This window comes from Rhipicephalus sanguineus, chromosome 10 (genome assembly GCF_013339695.2).
Source record: "Rhipicephalus sanguineus isolate Rsan-2018 chromosome 10, BIME_Rsan_1.4, whole genome shotgun sequence".
NCBI lineage: Eukaryota > Metazoa > Arthropoda > Arachnida > Ixodida > Ixodidae > Rhipicephalus > Rhipicephalus sanguineus.
In genome coordinates, this window is record NC_051185.1 from 1077662 (window position 1) to 1087416 (window position 9755).

Consider the following 9755-nt stretch of genomic DNA (forward strand, 5'->3'; position numbering starts at 1 on the left):
GATAACATTCGCTCGTATAGACCGCTAACAATTACATCGGTGCTATACAGGTTGGCGATGCAGGCAGTAAAATTAAAAATAGAAGCGTGGCAGGGGCGTATCCAAGGGGGGGGTTGGGGGGGTTCAACCCCCCCCCCCCCCCGAAATTTTTCAATTTTGCTTGCATATATAGGCACGCACACATACAAACGCACGCACGAACATACATAAAGTATGGTTGAACCCCCCCCCCCCCCCGAAAAAAATTTCTGGCTACGCCCCTGAAGCGTGGGTAGAACAAAATGATATTTTGGGAGAACTTCAGAATGGATTTCGAATCGACAGGCGGTTAGACGATAGTCTGTTTGTTCTTACCCAGTGTATAGAAATATCTAAAATAGAAAACAGGCCCTTATACGTAGCTTATCTATATATCACCGGGGCGTATGACAACGTTAATCAGGAAATTTTGTGGGATATATTGAAGGAAGTGGGCATAGGTGACGACTGTGTACAGCTTTTGAGGGAAATATACCGAGGAAATACAGTTTGTATAGAATGGGAAGGAATAAGTAGCAAGGACAGCGTTGAAATTAGCAAGGGGCTGAGACAGGGATGCCCTTTGTCCCCGCTGTTATTCATGCTGTACATGGCGAGGATGGAAAAAGCGCTAGAAGGTAGCAACATTGGATTTAATTTGTCACACAAACAGGTCGGAGCGATGGTTGAGCAGAAGCTTCCAGGTCTATTTTATGCTGATGATATTGTCTTATTTGCGGACAGTCAAGATGATATACAGCGACTGGCAGATATATGCGGAAGGGAGTGTGAGGCTCTAGGACTAGGATTTAGTGCAACAAAATGTGGATTGATGGTATTCAATGATCACGGAGACCATACGGTATTAATACAGGGCCAAAAAATGCCGAGGGTAAGCGAGTACAAGTACCTCGGAGTAAGAGAAAGCATCGGTAGCAAAGGGAAAGAGGAATGCTGCAATTATGAAGCACAGAGCTTTATGGGGATACAATAGGTACGAGGTGCTTCGAGGGCTGTGGAAGGGTGTGATGGTTCCGGGGCTTACATTTGGGAACTCAGTGGTGTGCATGAAGTCAGAGGTGCAATCAGGAATGGATGTAAATCAAAGGACGGTGGGCCGCCTCGCGTTGGGCGCTCACGGGAAGACGACAAATGAGGCGGTAAAGGGTGATATGGGATGGACAGGCTTTGAAGTGAGGGAAGCGCAGAGCAAAATGAGATTCGAAGAGAGGCTGAGGAAAATGAAGGAGAGTAGATGGGCAGAGAAGGTTTTCAGGTATTTGTATAGAAAAAGCGTTGACACGCAGTGGAGAAAAAGAACTAGGACGCTCACCAGTAAATATACGGCTGGCAGTGCGGGCGATACGGCAACAAGGAGCATTAAGCGGAAGGTCAGAGAGGCGGAGAGGACTTATTGGATGACAGCGATGGAAAAGAAGCCGGCTCTGAGTAACTACCGAAAAGGAAAAAACGAAATAAAGAGGGAAAGGTTTTATGATAATTCAAGGGGAAGCGCTTTACTGTTTGAAGCAAGGTCGGGCTGCCTTAGAACGCGTAGTTATAAAGCGAGATTTAGTAACGAAGAACAACAATGTACATGCTGCGGGGGAACTAAGGAAACGATGGAACACTGATTGAATGTGGCGATATTCACCCAGGTATACGTGTGGGCACGAGTCTACATGAAGCCTTGGGTTTTAGGGACAACAATGGAAAGCTGAACACGTCCGCGATAGAAATAAGAGACGGTTAGAGTATTGGTGGCAGAAAAGTAGAGATAAAGAACAAAAATAAATAATGGGGGAAAAATAAGGTCATTCTGCCTTAAGAGGCCGAGAGATGGACCGTGAATTTATATTTTTTGGTATAATAACATAGATTTAATCAATGTAGATAAGGTATTAGGCCAACATGAAACAAGGAAGCTTTTTTTTTTTTTTTCTTCGAGCCTGGTGGCAGACATGTCACCGCCCCGTTTTAAAGGGGACGCTCATAGCATCCATCCATCCATCCATCCTGAAAACTTCTCTTGCGGGGTGCGAAGCGCGTCCGGGTTACTGGGTTACGCAACTTACGCTGGTTACGATGTAGTTCCGGGGGGATCAACAAACGCGGAGTTGAAGGCGGTAAGAGGGCCACCACAATGACACATAAAAGAGACCACAAAAAAAAATGGAGGGAGGAGGAGGTCGAGCATTTTATTCTTCTTTTAAGCTGATTCCCCTGCAGCGCATGTTCACGCCATTCATTCGTTTGAAGGACCTTTGTCGATCGGAACCACGCGTGCCGCTTTGCTGCACTTACGTATGCTTGTTTTTCTGAAGGACCGGCATTTGTGTCTGTCCGCAAACTGCAACTGTCTCAAAGACGGTCCGCCGCTGCATCTGGACGGGAGGGACGCGTTACAGCCTCCGGCGGTCGTGCACATAGGGCATGCAGCGTACGTGCAGAGAAATTGCTGGGGCAGCGTTTGACAACAAAAACAGCTGGACCCAACGAAGCTAGGAGTGACCGCGTAGTCAAGTGCGGTAACAATAAAAGCAAAAAAAAAAACAAAAACACAGGAGGGTGGTGACAGCAAAAGCATACTCGTGTACAGAAAAAGGAGATGTAGAGGGGAGAAGTAGCTGTCATTAGGAAGCAGGAGACCCGTAGGGATTGGGCTCCTTTTGGGATGCTCCAGTGCCTGTTAGATCAACGTCGTCGTCGGCTGTTTATTGGTCGTGACCATTTCTGCATTGTTAATCATGGCAAGCATTTGCGCATACATATAGGCAGGGGTTCGTGTAAATAAAATCAGATCAGACGTCTATCGAGCCAGGAGGAGGAGCAAATCTGCCTGCTCATTGCCGGGTGTGCGGCTGTTCTCCTGATCTGAAAGGCACGCAAATTATTGGTAAGGGAACCACGCAATTAATACGAACGGGAAGTGATTGAAGCGCAAATCTGGAAACATATGGTTCGAACAAATGCATTACTGTATCTGTCACTATCAAAGAAAGAGATTGCTTATTTTTAAAAAAAATGTGGTTACTGATGTCATTCTCTCTTATTGTGAATCACACGTGTTTTATGTACGACGCATGCGCGCTTGGCTTATCAGGGAACGTTATGTGGTTTCATTAAACCTGTTGCTAGTTCCAGCGAGTGTCTTCTCTTCTTGTGTAAGCGTCCGTAAGCTGGTTTTTTCGTTTCTTCAAGTATGTATACCAACAGGCCCAGCAACAGATTCTCCTATTACAAGACCAGCTCATATATGCGAATAAAAAAAAAAGAAAAAAAAAGTGAGGCTTGTTGTGGGGCTCGAAAGACGAGAGTGAAGTCGCTATGATCGTTACAGTGGCGAAAGGGCATTGAAAATCGTATCGATCAGCAGGACAAAAAAAAAAAAAAAAGACTTCAACCCCCCAACTACACGCCCTATCTGTTACTGCAGCGGCTACGTGGAGGAGCATTCATCTATGCAATGGCCGCTTAAAACATTGCCCAGCCTTCGTAAATCAGTCGCAGCGACAGTAATTTATTTCACAACTCACAGAAAAGTTGCATCAGAGAAGAAGCTCCGTGTGTTGCCCACCGTAACGTTGACTTTTCTTGCGCGAAAAACAGCAACGCGCGCTAGCCGCGCCCAGCAATCCGCCGGAAAGTTTCAGGTGACGCTGGGAGCCGCGCCGCCTGTCGGCGGCGACATGAAGTGCGTCACGCTCCGCCGCTCAGTGAGCGCACTACAAACTTCTAGAACACTGTACCCTATTCTAGGTCACTCTAGCCCGGGCTATAGCCCGGCGGCCGGCTATAGCCCGGCGGCCGCGGCGGGCCCTCCCGCTTCTCTCCGGTGGCGCGGCCGTCGCTCACGCGCAAACCCCAACGCTCGCAAGCCCAGCGCCACTGCCGCCGACGGCCTATCCGCGAGGCGCGCGTGCGCCACTAGGCGCAGATAACTCCACAGGGGCCGACAGCACCCCCACAATATATATATATATATATATATATATATATATATATATATATATATATATATATATATATATATATATATATATATATATATGTATATATATGTATATATATATATATATATATATATATATATATATATATATATATATATATGTATAGGGGGTATGCACCTGACGTCATCCGCAAGGAGCGCTAGCGTCGTTCCAGGATGCCGCCATTTTGGCGGTCTCTGTGGTTCGATGCGCTCACGGTGGCACTGTGGAACTATCTGTTTTTTCGCTTTTCTTGGTGCACCTGTGGACTGCAATGGATTTAAGCGCATACGCACGTGGGTTAGATAAACCTGCGCGATTTCGCTACCTGGAGAAAGGTCGTCTGTGCGGCGGCGTAGACCCACTCGAACTCGAAGACGCTGAACTTCAACCCGATGTTGCCCTGCTGCCGCGGGTCGACTTCACCGACATAAAGGACTACCTTGTTCACGCGACAAGTTTTGTGTCGCGTGAGCAACTGAAAGCTTATAAATCCATGCACGGTCACAACTATCTCATCAGTGGATGGGTGCAGCAGCCGGGTGTCAAGGTTCTCCAAGACAGCACGATAGTTGTAGTTGGAAAGGTAAACAGACTTCCCTCGTCCACTTGTAATGCGTTTATTGTGCCGTGCGAGCGCTCTGCCGATACTGTAAACCCAGTAACGGGATGTAATGGCAGGGAAGAGATCACAGCAATTGCTGCAGTGCTGTTTTCAAATGGTATTTGCTTCTCAACAACCGCTGCGTGCGGTGCTAATGTGTAGTCGATTTATCGCAGCTTTTTAGTGCAGGCGTCGAAGTTCTGCCGTACAGCACAATCGCTGTTGTCAGAAAAGGAAGCCGGCTTCCCCGTTTATTTCTAATCGCGTTTGTTCTATCGTGCTAGCGCCGTGTGAAACCCGTAAACACGGTAACGGGACGTCAGGACAGGAAGGAATTACAGCACTTGCCAGTGGCTGTTTCTAAATGGTTTTCGCATTTCAACAACCGCTGATTGCCTTGCTCGTGTGTAGCTGAGTTATCGCAAGCGTTAAGCGACAGTTCTAGCTAGGGCGACGCGCAGCTTCCTGAAGGATTAAGTATGATCTAACTCCATTCCGCGTTAAACGCGATCGCCAGAATTTAAGAATCCGCGTTGCGTCGATCACTTACGTCGTCCAAATCAGCGTTGACGTTGCTTTATTCAGACATTTCTTAGTGTTCCAACTTCGCAGCTACGATAGCTTTCTAATTTATTTCAAATGTTTAGGTCACATCACTGAGGTTGTCTGTTTGTACTCCCAGGTTCGTCATTCACAGTCATTTAATGAAAATCTTACGCCGTGGCTTCTCATCAAAGAAGACGGTGAGGCACAAGCTGCTCACTGCACCTGCAAAGCTGGCCTTTGGTATGAAACAGAAACCAACAGAGGCAGCATTCTGATCCACGGGCTTCTTTTTCGCGTGGTTGTTACAACCAAACACGGCGCAGATCACCATTGTCGCAGCTGGCTGACGTGCAACCACGGCACTTACCGTCTCTCCGCACACGCAAATCAATTCGTTCAAAGATTTTCACGTAATAAATACGCACCGCACACGAGACACTGCTGTGTGTGGGCTAAGCAGAACGCATACAGAATGTAGCCCGATACTGCCGGTACTGCTACCTGCTACTACGCTCACGAACGGCCGGACCGCCAAAATGGCGTCGCTTAGGATTAGGATTTATGGCCTCACCCTTTGTAACGGGCGGGCATCAACCGATGCCCTGGCCTAAGGACTTAAAAAGAAAGAAAAAAAGTAAAAACGATAGCGCGTACACATAGGTGGCTACACACACATCTAACCACCACGGTACATGCACATGTTCAACGAGGAGATCTTCGACATGTCAATGTGCGCGCACCTTTGTCCACCACTCACTGAGTCGCTTCTTGGTCGTAGCCACTCCGCCACCATCAGGAGCGTCGTTGGGCGAGAAGCCTAGCGCCTGCTGTAAGGTGGTGCCATCTGTAGGTGCTGTTGTGAGGCCCTCGCAGTTCATGACCAAGTGTTCGATTGTCTCCTCGTCGGCACCACATACACGGCACATTGCATCTCCCACGCTGTCATCAAAGCGCCGGCGATATGCCAGAGTTCTGAGAGCGCCGGCTCGTGCTTCGAAGAGGAGGCTGCTGGCTACACTATTGTCGAATAGAGGTTCGACATGGATTTCCTGTTTGGATTCCCTATAGATCCTCAGTGTACTCTTCTCCTCCATGTCTCGCCGCCAAGTGTCAGCCTCCGTCATTCGCACTTGGGTCTTCACTGCTTTGGACCACTTACGCTCGGTGTCCTCCTGCACAGGGCTCGCATAGAAGCCGTATTTCCTGCTTAGGTGCTGCAGTCTTTTCGACCATCTGGTGCGGATGCCGTTGCGGTGAACATAATCAAATATTCGCCGTGCCCAGCGATGTGCCCGGCGATGCTATCGCCACCTCGTGGATCAAGGTACAGTGCATACCCCCTATACCCCTATATATTGCTTCAAGCCTTCAAGCCTTCACCATACGAAATGGAAACAGTTTCAAACAACTCATTCTCAGCTTCAGATGTTTTCACGGTTCTCGGAGGTTAGCGTTCGCCCGGTTCAGAGACTTTACAAAGAGATGTGGACGAGGGGTTACATAATATACAATTGTTTCCGCGGCAGTTGAATGCGCGCCAACAGGGCACCCGACCACGATTTCCCGCTTTTTCCTGATGACCTCAATATAGCGTCCACCATAATTTCATGCTGAAGCTCCGGAGTACTTAAATAGCGAGTCTGCTCATCTCTTGAATAAATATAAAGAGATGACCAGACGGATAAAGCAAGCCTCTTTTGTCCCGCAGACGCGTGCAATCAGATTCTCTGAACTGAGAATCACGTTTGTTTTCGGGCGATCGCTAGTAACATGAAGCGAGGCATACACGATGTTGCACTGTTATCATTTCATTTTCTTTGGTTAGCCTCTTTTTTTAAGGCTAAAGCCTTAGATGCCTCATCAAACACGAAAATTGACCGTCGGCGTCCCGCGTAGCCAACACGAGTGATGCACAAAATCATCACGCGATGACGTCGACAGAACTTGTGACGTCACTATGACGTCATTCAACGTGACGTCATATGATGACGCCATCGCATGACATGTTCACTTTTCATTGCCTCCGTGATCGGGGGCCAAGAACGGAGGCAATGTAAAAGCAGGTGAGGTGCAGAAAGCTTGCAATGCCTTCGATCCTGTCCGAAACCATGTCATGTGCAGAAAGCTTTCGGAGAGGGGCGATGGAGGATCAATGCATCGACTGTCGAAAAAGATGGCTTTCGTTTTCGAGTCATCTCAGGCGAATGCATAAGGGACCATGTTTTTTTTTTTTCATGTAATTTTTTCGCACACATTTTACCTATGCGGTCAGTTCTTTAAAATGTATGGGTCTAACATGTTGACATCGATATTGGTGACCACCACGTTTTTTTCATAACCTGACGGAAACAAATCGTCAGAATTATTTCTGGCTACAGAAAGCGGGTTTGCGCGCCACACACCATATTATTATTGTTAGTCGTTACACAAATGGCAAGCATGTCAAGTTAGTGATGCCATGACCTATCGGTCGTGTTCGGCATACATACACTCGTGCCCCTCCGTGCCAATTTTCGTGTATACCAAGTGAACGAGACGCGAGTTACGCGAGTAATTTTTTACTTTTGGTACAGCGGCCACGCCGACTGACGCATTCGGCTTCGCATGAAATGGCTTGAAACAGCAGAGCGCCTGAGGCAGCCTTGTAAAACAAATCGAATGCACGAAATAAAAGATAGGATATGAAGGGTGCAGTTTTGTTCTCTCCTGCAGCAAGTTTACGTTCGTCATTCCACACGAAAGTAAGTTAAGCGCCTTTTCTCACGATGAAGTGCGTGCAGGATGCGTTCCTCAAATAGCCGCGGAAGTGTGGACCAATGCGGTGACAAACCAGCTGAAAGGACATATACAAAATTCCCGTTTCACAACATACAAACTAACAAATGCGTTCTCTGTGTGATGAGTCGCTGCAGTATTATGTTGCAGTGACACAGTATCAAATATTGCCCAAATTTCCGCAATTGTAGCTAACAGCGGTCAAAATATCACGCGCGTTGCAGACGCTCGCCGCTTTGACGCGGCTTCCGTCGCGGAGAAAGCCCACGGGTCCGGCACGGCAGCGCCGCGGCGCGGGAGTTCACCGCAAAAGGCCCTCGCTCCTCCCATGTATTCGCGCGGCGCTTTGGACACTCCCCCTATCTAGGTCACTCTAGCCACGGCCGGTCTAGAGGCGCGCGCTCGATCCTTCCCTTACGGATGCCTTACGGCCTGAGCAGCCGCCGGGAGTACAATGGAACTTTTTCTATACAGTCACGACGGCGCGCTCCGCGTGAGGGCGTCGCGAGCCAACCGCCCAAAGCGCGTTTCGCCGCATGCGCTTCGTGTTGTCAACGCCTCCTATGTTGGTGTTGTAAACCAGCTGTGCCCGGCCAATTTCTCGTGCTAATTACTTCTTTCGGTTGTAGCAAGCGGTGAAGGAAGTACAGGTGCGTGTGGGGACAGTCTGCCTTTCTCGGCACTCGGCAACAGAAGACGGAACGCAGCGCTACTAGCAACAACAATATATTTTAGGACCCGACCACCTTATATTCGATGGAGGCGAAAATGCCTGAGGCCCGTGTGCTTAGATTTAGGTGCACGTTAGAGAACCCCAGCTGCCACAGCAGTGCATTTTTGGTGGGCCACGCATATTTACAACGTCACAGGGGGGATTACCCATCTAACCTGGAATAGATGAATGTAATGCGTGCAGTGCAAGTATTCTCGCTCCAAGTCATAAGCGCACTGGAACATCTGCGAAACTTGAGGGGCAACTCCTCTATTGTTCTATTCAAGGATGCAGCATCCACAATCAACTTCATGAAAGCCATAAAGAGATGGTTCGACATTCACAACACTACGTTCAGTGGAAATGACTGCAAACTTCCCATCTCAAAGCAGGACGACAGCCGATTGCTGTGGCTGGAAAATGAATTTTCAGGCTACATTAAGCGCGCCCAGGATTCTTCTGTCACCGCTGGCGTAGGAAACTTTACAGACGAGACGTACACTGCCCTGCTTTTCACCACAAAGTCCACAGTGGAGACAGTCCAATTTCTTCTGAGAAAAGGAGTAAACTATGTGCTCACGAAGAAATTTAACAGTGATCCTATAGAGGCAATGTTTGGAAAATTGAGGGCAATGTGCGGGGGCAATGACGCGCTAGACGCAAGAGCCGTCACAGCTGCTTTGACTCACATTGTCAAGGAAAAGGCGCTACCTTCAAAATACATGGGCATTCGCGACGAAAACATTGAAGAAGCGGCGATGTCTACTTCGGAAGATGTTATTGAGGAACTTGAAGCTCTGCGAGAACCTCCTCGCAAACCACCGAACTCTGTTGCCTATTCAGGCTTGGTGTCCCAGGTGGAAAAATTTTCCAGTTCCAGCTGGATTATTGAACCGGAAATTTTCCCAGCTGGATACTTTTCCAGCTGGAATGCTTTTTCTAGCTGGAAATATCTCCAGCTGGGAAAATTTCCGGTTCAATAATACAGCTGGAAATAGAAAATATTCCCAGCTGGAAAGCATGCATTTTCCAGCTGTAACTGGAAGTCATTCCCAGCTGGAAAGCATGCATTTTCCAGCTGTAACTGGAAGTCACTCCCAGCTGGAAA